Here is a 10932-nt window from a genome sequence, read left to right on the forward strand (position 1 = left end):
CTGCAGGATTTGCAGAGGCCAAGGGGACTGGACTGGGGTGACAAGGGGAACCAGGTGCCCAGAAGGCCCGGGGACCAAGGCGGGAAGGGGTTGGAGGAAGGGGGGCAGGGGCAGATCACAGAGGCCTCAGGGTCAGGTGGCCCTGGCCAGAGAGAGGTCTCTGTAGTCCTCGGTGGCTCCCACCCCCAGAGCACCCCAACTCTTCACTGCTCAGGTGCCTTCGAGGGGCAGGATGCTGGCCTCACACGGGGCTCTGGGCGGAAGGCTCCCCCCGTCACCTGCAGAGGCCGACATGGCTGTGAGCACCCCTGGCCATGTGTGCAGCCAGGCTCGGGAGCCCACGCTCACGAGCTCCGCCGGTCTGTGCGTGAGCGTGCCCATGGGAGCCTCCGTGCACGTGGACGGGGGTTGAACGGTGCATGCGGTGGGCAGCTGGGCCTCAGGAGGTCTGACCGGCCACGGTGGGCTGACCCGTGGGGCGGCTCCTGGCTCCGCGTCCCTCCAGACCCTCACTCCATGTCACGGCCAAGGCCTCAGCTTCCTGCCAGGTGCTGTGGGTTCCTTGGGGTCCGTCCGCAGGCCCCCCACCCCGCCTGGCCCCTGCAGGACTCCGCTCGCCTGCCGCCCCCTCCCCCCGGCTCTCAGTCGGCTGACGACGGAGCCCGCCGAAGACAAGAGCGCCGTGCCGTTCTCATTAGTCACTCGGGGGCAGGCGCCCACAGCTGTGCTTCGATAGCAGCACGTGGGCACGTGACAGGCCCGGTGCCCGCCCCCTGCCAGCCCTGGGGTCCCAGTCACCTGCCCCTGGTCCCGCCGCTCCAGGCTCCCGGCGCTCTCGGCGGGGAGGGGCCGCCCCGCCCATCCTACAGGGGAGCCAGCTGCCGGCTGTGGGCCCGCAAGGCCCCGGGCTGCATTAGCAGAGTCACGGGGGCCAAAACTCAGGAGGGGACAGAGTGCTCTGCTCGACGTGCCCAGAGCACACGAGCTGAACGTCTCAGCTGAACATCCGGGCAGCCAGGGTGGGTTCCTGGAGGTCCCCCCGGGCTCTGCTTGGCCCAGCTTGTTCCGGGTGCCCAGCGCCTGCTTGGCCCTCCTCGGGCCTGCCCGCTGGAAGCACTTAGGGGGCCCACGCCCCTGCACCCCTGGGCCACAGGCACCTCTGCCGTGCTTCCTGCACACTCCACTGGCAGCAGGCTGGGAGTCGGGGGCTGCCCAGGACTGAGGCCCCCTCTGGGTCCTGACCCCATCCGCCCACAGTCCCACGCAGGCTCACCACCTGCCTTCCCGAGTGGGGAGTGCGGGGCCGCCCGCGCCTGCTCTCCATCTTGTTTTGGCGAGGCGTGGGGAGCTGCTCTGAGGTCCCACCTTGGCCCCCGCGCTGACATTTTCGGGATGGGGCTGTGCTGGCCAGTCCCACCCCTGGGGAGCGTGCTGGTCCCGCGGGAGACTCAGGATCACTGCCCATGCGGGGCACATCTGTCCTCCCTTGTCTGCCCACCAGGGACACATTTTGCTCCCTCTGGCTTGGGAAGCCCAGGACGGGGGACCAGGGCGCCGACTACACATGAGGCCCAGAGAGGGTGACCTGCACTCTCTGTGCCGCCCCGAAGGAAGCACGCAGCCCTGTGCAGGAAACAGGCTCAGAGGGGACCGAGGGCCACCGTCACACAGGGAGGGGAGCCCCGTCAGAGGCCGCCAGGAGTCCCGCTGCTTCCCCAAACGACACCGCCTCCCCCGCCCCGCCCCGCCCCGCTGGGGTCTTCTGTGGGCAGCCCGGCTCCGGGACCTGGATGTGTCCCTCTCCTGGGCCAGGCTCAGCTTCCTCCCGCTCGGCCTCCCCCCTGCAGTGGGCTCCTGTCCCACGGGGGCCAGCAGGGTCGAAAGCAGAGCCCCCCACCCCCCGAGACGCTGGCAGCGATAATCCTCCGCACTCGGGCCTCCCTCGGGCAGCAGGGGAGGCGGGCACAACCGTTCCAGGCCTCCCACTAATCCCGGGGCGCGGAGGGCCCCCGCCCCCGGCTGACATTTGCCAGCTGCCTGCCGCTGACCCCGCTTGCCGTGATATTTAGACAGGGCTTATCCGCGCTTTCTTATTTCTGATGACTCTGGGGCCCAGGATGAGCTCGGCTGACATGAGCTGGCCCGCCTTGATCTCCAGCTTGTTTTTAATAAACTCGTCCTGGCTGAGCCAGCTCCCTCCGGCCACCGACTGCGGCCCCCACCCGGGCCAGACCGAGAGCTCACGCAGGGTCTCCTGTGGATGCCAGACGGGGCCTCGGCTCCCACCCCAGCGGTGGGTCCTATGGAGCTAGCGAAGCCGAGGCTCATGCTCCAGGAAAGGGCGCAGCAAGAAGCGGGGGCGGGCTGCATGCATCCACCTGCATGTTCACTGGGTCACCCTATAAGCATTGCCTGGGGTGCTCTTTGAAAACAGCAGGGTCCCTGCCTTGACGGTCTCGTAGTTGGAGAGCACCTTCCACCACCCTCTCTGGGTGTCCTTGTGGGCACCCCCGTCCAGCCCAGCACAGTGGGCCCCAGGTGTCTGTTAAATAAAGGAAGAGAGAGGTTCAGGGGCAATGGGCAGCAGGTGACAAGGTGGGGTGCTGGGGTCCCCGCTGTAGCTGGGGTGACTGCTGGGCCCTCACTCCTGACCCCTCCAGCGCATCTCCCGGTGGTTGCCTGCAGCCTCACCACTGCTCCAGCCACTCTCCCTTCTCGACACCCCAGGCGCCCCACCCCCCACCGTCCACTCCAGGGTGCTCCAGAAGCCCCTCGGGATGTCTGCAGTGGCCCCAGGGTGGCTTCTCCACCCACCTCCCCACCCACAACTGTTCTCCAGCCCAAATGCTCTTCGAATTATTGGTTTTGAAAAAATAATAATTATTTTTTTTAAATCATGGTAAAATACATATAACATAAAAATTACCATTTAACCACCTTTAAGCCCACAGCTCAGGGGCACTAAGTACATTCACACTGCTGTGCAGCCGTCCCCATCATCCGTCTCCAGAACTTTCCATCTTCCCAAACTGAGACTCTGTCCCCCTGAGTCACCGACCCCCATCCCTCCTCCGGCCCCAGCGCCCACCGTCCACTCTCTGTCCCCCTGAGACACCGACCCCCACTCCTCCCCCGGCGCCCACCATCCACTCTCTGTCCCCCTGAGTCACCGACCCCCGCCCCTCCCCCGGCGCCCACCGTCCACTCTGTTCCCTGTGAATCTGGAGACTCTAAGGACCTCATGTGGGGGGAATCCTGCAGTACTTGTCCCTCTGTGTCTGGCCTATCTCACTCAGCATCACGTCCCCCAGGTCCATCCACGCTCTGGCAGGTGTCAGCGTGTCCCTCCGTGTTCAGGCTGAGTGACGGTCCGGTGTGTGGATGGACCACGTTTATCCGCTCGTCCATCGATGACGCTTAGGCCGCTTCCCTGTGTCAGCGGCTGTGAACGTGGGTGTGCAAGCATCCACTCGCGTCCCTGCTGCACGCACTCGGGGTGAATACCCAGCGGCAGGATTGCGGGATCCCACGTAGCTCTGTTTGTCCGAGGCCCCTGCACGCCATGCCCACTGTGGCTGCACCAGTTTGCACTCCCACCAATGGTGCAGGAGGGTTTTAATTTCACCACATCTGCATTATTGTTTCTCGCTTGAGTTACAGAAGCAACAGGTTGTACTTTGGGCACACCTGCGCGCACGCACACACACGCACATACGCGGAAACCCAGGGTCCCCCGGGGCCCGGACCTCCTAGTGCCCGAATGTGCAGGGTGAGTGGATCTCAAGCTTTATTAGGAGCCCGGCGCCCGCCCCGCGGCCGCCCCGCACACACCGTCATAGCCCGCAGCGCCTGAGCTCCACGTCCTCCCCAACAGCCCACATAACAAACTTTGTGTCTTGCCCAAGTGATGGGCATGAAGTGGGACGTGCTGGACAGTCCTTCCCGAGCTCCCTGGTCACGTCCACCTCTTGCAAGAGCGGTACCTCTGTCTCCCTCTTCCCTGCAGGTGCTCGTGCCTTCGGCATGGAGGTGGGGAGTCGGAGGACCTCCGTGTATGCTGGGGACACCGTTCCTCTGCTGCAAGAACGTGTCCCCAGCGCCCGGCCCATCTGTTTCTCTGTGGTCAGGCGGTCGGCCTTTCTCGCCGCGATCTTGGCTGCCTGGGCCTTGTCTAGGAGCCCCACCCCGAAGGGAGCAGCCCCCTCCACTGCGGCCCTGGGGACCCCGTGTTCCCGAATTCACCATCACTGTGCGATTTGCATTTGGATAAGAACAGCACAGACCCAGGCTATTGCCTCTGTTACAAAGAGCAGGCAGGATCTTCTGGATTGGCGTGAGCAGTCCCGAGTCCCCATGGACGTGGCGGGGGCTGTCACGGGGCATGACCTCCTGGGGCGGATGCTGAGGTTTTGATGTTTATCAAAAGGGTCAGGGGTTACAAAAGGCAGGGAAACTCCGTCAGGGTGACAAGTGTTGAGAAACACCAGGCGCGCCCCTCAAGATGGAGCAGACGGGGGCTTGTGCCCCTCTCTCTGTGGAGGGGGGCGCAGCCATTCCCGCTCCCTCTGTAACGTGAGAGGCTTGACTCTGTCCAGACCGCCTGGGGCTGCACCGGGGAGCCCCAGAGCCCAGACTGTCTGGGGGCCCGTCTAGGGGGCCAGAGAACAAGCTGCAGAAACTCAATCCACCTTCGCAGGCACCCACGGAAGTGAGGGATTAGGGACGGAGCTGGGGGCCTGCAGGATTGGATCTCACAGGCTCCGGGCGGGGGGGACATGGGAACTCCAAATGACCTCCTCTGGCAGGAGGACCCCTGCCACGCCTGCCCCACCATCACCTGGGTCATGGGGGACCCATCTCCCCACAACCTGGGTCTGCTCTTCCTCTGTGCCCAGCATCCTGGTCCCCTTTCCCTGGCCTCGCCTGCACCCAGGCGGGGATCCTTGTGGCTGGGACTCGTGCCCCCAACCCGATCCACCTCCTTTGGCCTGGGGGTCTTTCTCCTCCATGTCCCCACAGGTGTTTGGGTGCTGTGGTCTGTGCGGCACATACCACCAATCCCTGAGATGCGCTAGGTGGGCCAGGACTCCCAAGATGTGTCTGGAGGCCTCTCGCCTCTGGCCAGCCACTCCACCCTCTCTCCCTGCCCAACGTCTTCTGACATTGTGCCCCAGTGATCTCGCCAAAGTTCACTGCCCGGGTCACACTCTCACTCGAGCGCCGCCCGTGGCTCCCGGAGCCTGTCGGCGACAGCATGACCTCATTGTCATGCAGGCCCAGGGTGCCCGCTGGCCCCCCTTTCCCTCTGCCTGCACCCCTCCATCCTCAGATCCCAGAGGAGGGGCCTCCCTGGGCCCCATGAACAAAATCCTCAGATATTTTTGGACATCAGTAAGAATGGACATTGACCCCCACCTGCTTCCGATGCCCCAGGGGAGCTTGTTTTCTAAGGGGCACCTGACCCCACAGCCAGGGGTGTCTGTGGGTGCCACCAAGAGCACGAGCACCCCGGTGGGCCTTCTCCAAATTACAAACCACCCAGCAGTCCCACCTGAATGTGTGCCCCAGCAGCAGCCACTGCGAAGGGGGCCAGAAAGGCAGAAGATTGCAACCCACCCGAGTGCCCTGGGGGCTGCTCACAGAGGGGGTCGCGCTGCAGGGGCTCCGTGGGGACCCGGCTGCAGACGGTGCGTTGGAGACCGCCCGAGGCCACGCTCGGCAGGCACTGCTCTTTGTGATCAGCTCCTCAAACAGATTAGCATCCACGAGCTTGCACACGCATACGCAGGCATGCACACACACTCACGCCTGAGTGTCCTCAGCACAGGCTGTGGGGCAGGGCTGCCTCCACCAGGAGCCTGGTTCTGGATTTGTGAGCATGTGCGTGGACATCCACCGCACAGAGTGGAAAGGGCACCTGCAAAGAGGCTCCAGAGCTGGCCCGTCTGCCGAGGGAGGGGCTGCCTTCCGCTTTACTCTCCTTTGTCCTGTCTGGTCAGCGTGCCCTGAGGGCACGGGAGGGCTGATCTGGGGTCAAGGCTGTCCCTCTAGGCCACACTCGGCAGGGCCAGCAGCCCCGCTTCAGGAGCCCAGGTGGGCGCTGGACACACAGACCCCCCCTGGGGCACACAGAGACACGTGCCCGAGGGGCCTTTCCTCCAGCCCTGTGGGCTGATCGCCGTGGTCCCCGGGGTGCAGAGCCAAGGGGGCAGCCCCCGGGGACCCTTGTCTCCCAGCCTAGACCATCCCTCCCAGACAGTGGAGGGGCGCCTGAGGCAGAGGGCCCCGGTGGCATGGCCCAGGCCAGCCCAGGGGCGAAGTGGCAGAGATCCTCCCTGCCTTGGTCTTGGGTGAAGGCAGAGAGGAAAGGATGAGTCCTTTCCCCGCGGCCCAGGGATGCTCCCCCTCTCAGCACAGAGGGCAGAGCCAGCCGCCCGGCCTCCGGGAACTGGCGGTGCCTCCTGATCTGATTACAGGCTTCAAACCCGGGCCAGGGCGGGCACAGCCTGGGGGCCCCGTGGGTAAGGCAGAAAGCCCTGTCCCTCCAGATGGCCAGGCTCCGTTTCTATTCATTTCTTCTGCATTGAAAGCATTGAGACCATGAATTGATTTTGCAATAATGGCCTGTTATCTGCCGTTACACAGCAGAGTGAACAGAACGAGAGAAAACAAGCAGCAAGGGGTGAAGGGCACGGCACGCAGCCGCCCGCCCTTTTGCTCTTGCTCCCCGCACTGGGGCGTCTCTGAGCATCCCTGGCCGTTCCTCAGCTCCGTTGTGACTGTTCGCTCCAGCCCTACACCCAGATCGGCAGGCCACGGCACCTGCACACGGCACCCCAGGGTGGCAGGGGTGGGGGGGCGCGTGGTCCGGGCGCAGCCGAGCGGAGGCGCCCTGCTGACGTCCCAGAGCTGCCGTAGAAGTGTTTTGGAAAGTGCTTCCTCGTCTCATTAGGCCCCACAAGCCCATATCTGCGGAAACAGATACACGTTACTAGCGGAGGAGAGTGTTGCTGTTTCTCTTATCTGTCCACGATCGAGCCTGGGGCCGCGGGGAGCATAGCATGCTGACTCCTCGCACGCACGCACGCCGGAGAGTGATTGCAGGAACATGGAAACCTAGAGGCCCCTGGAGGCCGGCGTGCCCTGGGTGCTGAGAAAGCTCGCCTGCAGGGCCTGTGAGGAGGGCTCCACGCACACAGGGGCCGGGCTTGGCGGGGAGGGGGAGAGAACCAGGTGCCTGTCCCAGGCGCATCTGCATGGTGGTCTCCAGACTCACCACCATCTGGACGCCAGGGCTGGCCCCCGGAAAGGCACCCGGGGGGCTGGGGGCCACAGCAGAGAGAAGCTGAATTTCCCCCCATGTCCCTCAGTCCTGTTGAGATTTTCACCAGGCTCTTGGTATCCTTTGGGAGTCGAGCGGATGGGTTGTTTGTGGCTTTGTTTGTTACTGAAGGACCAGTTTTAATGGATACCCTGATTATAAAGGTAATCCATGCTCATTACAGAAGTGCAGGGAGGAAAAAAGGACAGGTTATCTCTCCAGCACCCCCAAAACAGAAAGCAGGTGTAAAGTCCCCAGGAAACAGCCAGGAAACTGTCCCTCCAGGAGCCTGGGCACACCGGGGTGCTCTGTACGGAGACCCCCGTGTGCAGTCGTGGTAGGAAGCCCTCCCGGTGTGAGGGACCCCAGCTCAAGGCGGTTGCTGTGTCCGGGGGGCACTCAGCTCTTCCCGAGTCTCTTATTCTTTAAGGCAGGAGGCAAATGGGGCCGCGGTGTGTCCCGCGTGGCCGTGCACAGTGCTCAGCAGATGTTGGTGTCAGAGTGGCAGTTGCTGTGGCCTGAGAGAGCTAACGCCCCCCCCAGCTGCCACCACCGAGGGCTGGTGGTGGGATGTGGCTCGAGTTCTCAGGACCAACAGGACCTGCACGGCATGGGCCGCCCCCTCCAGGCTAGAACGTGACCCCGTTCTTTGCGGCCAGGGCTCCCCCATACTCCACACCCAAAGGAGGCGGTTTCTAGCTCAGGGGGGAAGGGGCAGTGGCAGAGGCCCCAGGCACTCCCAACTGGGCAGTCAGCAGAACGGCGGCTCCTGGCGCAGGGCCCTTGGGGGTGAGCAGCCTCCTGCCCGGGAGTCCTGGGTCACCAGCTCCTGCTGCGTTGGGGCCTCTCCCCAATGGAACAAGAAGGCTCAGGCCCTCCCAAATTCACCCCTGCTTGACAGATGGGAGGGGAGGGCAGGAGGTGTCCTGCCAAGCCCCCAGGACCTGGGCAGTTGTCCTCAGGGGAGCAGCCTCCGGGATGCCTCTGGGCCGCGACGACTCAGCAGTGGGGTGTGTGGGGGCCAGGGGCAGACAGGCCTCCTGCTCCCGGGCTGATGGCCAGCCACATCCCCTGCCCATCCAGGGCTCAGGAAGGCCGTTCTGAGCTCTCCTGCCCCTGGCACGGGGTCTAGGGCCCGGGGTTTGATGCCGCCTGGCAGGAAGGAGGTTCGGCCCTGGGCCACCGGGGTTGGCCCTGACGCCACGTGGGAGAGGAGACCTCGCTCGGCCACTCCCCGATGGACCTCGGTGCCCGCCCCCCGTGCAGGGGCTCTGACCCCAAGCCGGCAGGCTGCGGTGGGATTGGCGGGGAGGTGGGGTGGCCAGAGGGCTGGCGGCAGCCACAGCCAGTTCACAGGGCCTGGCACCCCCCAGCAGCGCCACTGCGGGCACTCGGCGCTCTCCCGGGTGCGCTTCCTGACCTTGCCGGCGGGCACCGTGGAGCCGCTCTGCTCCCCCAGCCTTCCGCCAGGCGGCCCTGGTTTGTGTCACCCTGACAGGTGATACCCGCTCCTCCACCAGGAGTCAAGTGGGCGAGGGGAGCCGGGGAGACAGAGGAAGGACAGCGGGGAGTAGGGGGGACGTACTCAGAGGACCAGGGTCAGTCTGAGGTCCAGGGTGCAGGCAGCAGGGAGAGCAGGGAAGGAGGAGGGGTGGTAGGGTGGGGGGGGCACAGGGCAGGGTGCGAGCTCACCTCCTCCTTGCGGGGGTGGAGCTTCAGGTCACGAGAGGCTCTGCTTCACCAACGGAACCGTGAGCGCCATGGAAGGGAAGTAGAGCTCAGCCGACAAGGACCTCCTTCCCTGCCATCACCCTCACCCCCCGGGGCCGCGTGACAGGGAGACAGGCCCCTGTTCAGGTCACCAGCCTGGGACCCTCCGACTCAGCCCAGTGCTCTTCCCCCAGCGAAACAGCAGACCCAACCTCAGTGCATTGGGAGCCGGGACCCTGCACCCAGGGACCCGTCAAGCAATGGTGCTCCTGCGGCACAGCTGTATCTGTGGACTGGGGTGTGTCTGAGTGCGCGCTCACGTGTGAGCGTGCGTGTCTCTGCGTGCGCACTCGTGAGCATGCATGTGTCTGCGTGCGCGCGCACGTTTGAGTGTGCGTATGTCTGCGTGTGCACTCATGTGAGCATTGTGTGTCTGCGTGTGCGCTCACATGTGAGCATGTGTGTGCACTCACATGTAAACATGTGTGTGCACTCACACATGTATGTGTGTGCTCACATGTGAGTATGCGTGTGTTTTTGTGCCTGAGCATGTATGTATATATGTGGTTATGTGTGCATGTTTGTGTCTGTGATTGTGTATGTACATGTGTGAATGCGTGCATGTGGACTCGTGCATGTGAGTGCATGTTTGCAGGTATGAGTGTGTACATGTTTGCATGTCTGCCTGTGTGAGTGAGCATGTATGTGTGTGAGTGTTGTGTTTGTGTGAGCATGCATGTACATGTGTGAATTGTGAGCATGTGTTTGTGTGCATGAGTGTGTATATACATGTATTCATGGGAGTGTTTATATGTGCATGTATGTGTGTATGTGTATGCTTGCATTGTAAGCGAGGATGTGGGTATGCGTGGGTGTATGCATGGATGTGTATGCGAGTGTGTGCATGTGTGTGTGCATGTTGTGTATGTATGTGTACATATGTAAGTGTGTTTATATGTGCAAATATGCAAGTGTGTGTGTGTGTGTAAGCGAGTGTGTGTGTTATGCATGCGTGTGGGTATGCATCTTTCAAGAGAGGTGATGATAGCTGATCAAGGGGGCAGAAACCTGTCCTGGGAGTGGAAGGGGCGACAGAAGGGGGAGCATCTGGGTCTTGGTCCTCATGACCCAGCTGGATCTGGGATCCACCCACAGCCATAGTCACCATGGATGGGGGAGGGGGGCCAGGAACCCATCTGTGACCTTTAGTAGGTGTACAACCCTCTCTGGGCACTAGGTTCTACCTCCAGTGGTGGTGGGGTGTCTACATGGAGGGAGGATGGGGTGTTTCTGCGGGTTATGGGAGGGTGTGTGCAGGGGGTGTGTCGTGGGGGGTATATGTGGGTGTTTCTGCGGGGATGAGTGTGAGTACTTTTGAGTCTGTGGGGATGAGCAGGTGCGGGTGCTTTTTTGGGGCGCACACACGGGTTGGGACATGGATGGGGCGGGGTCCTCAGGCCCTTCCATGCACCTGGAGCTTGCCCTGTGGAGCCCCGCACCTTACTCACACGCAGGCCCCCACTGCCCAGCCTGTGTCCACCTGCCCCCCCGGGCAGGGCTCCAGCCACTCTCACAGCTGTAGGCCCTGATGGACCGGGCTGCCCACACTCCAGCTTCTGCTCCAACAGCGTCCCTCGCCCACCCAGCCCTCTCTTGCTTCCGGGGCTGAAGCTCTCCTAGGGCCGTGACACACCGGGTCGTTCCAGCCAAGCCACAGAGAATCCCTGGGTGTTGGCGGCACATCTGCCCTGACCAGCCGGCTGTTCCCGGCATTTCCTACAGATTGGCACCCCCACGCGGCCATCTGGGGCATCACCTCCCTCCCAGCCCGCCCCTTTGTGGGGGGTCTGGTTGAGAAAGAGGAAGCAGCCTGCCTGGGGAGGAGTTCAGGAGGCAGCTGG

This window comes from Mirounga angustirostris, unplaced genomic scaffold (genome assembly GCF_029215605.1).
Source record: "Mirounga angustirostris isolate CCGP_5_RB_7025 unplaced genomic scaffold, mMirAng1.0.hap1 SCAF_13, whole genome shotgun sequence".
Lineage (NCBI taxonomy): Eukaryota > Metazoa > Chordata > Mammalia > Carnivora > Phocidae > Mirounga > Mirounga angustirostris.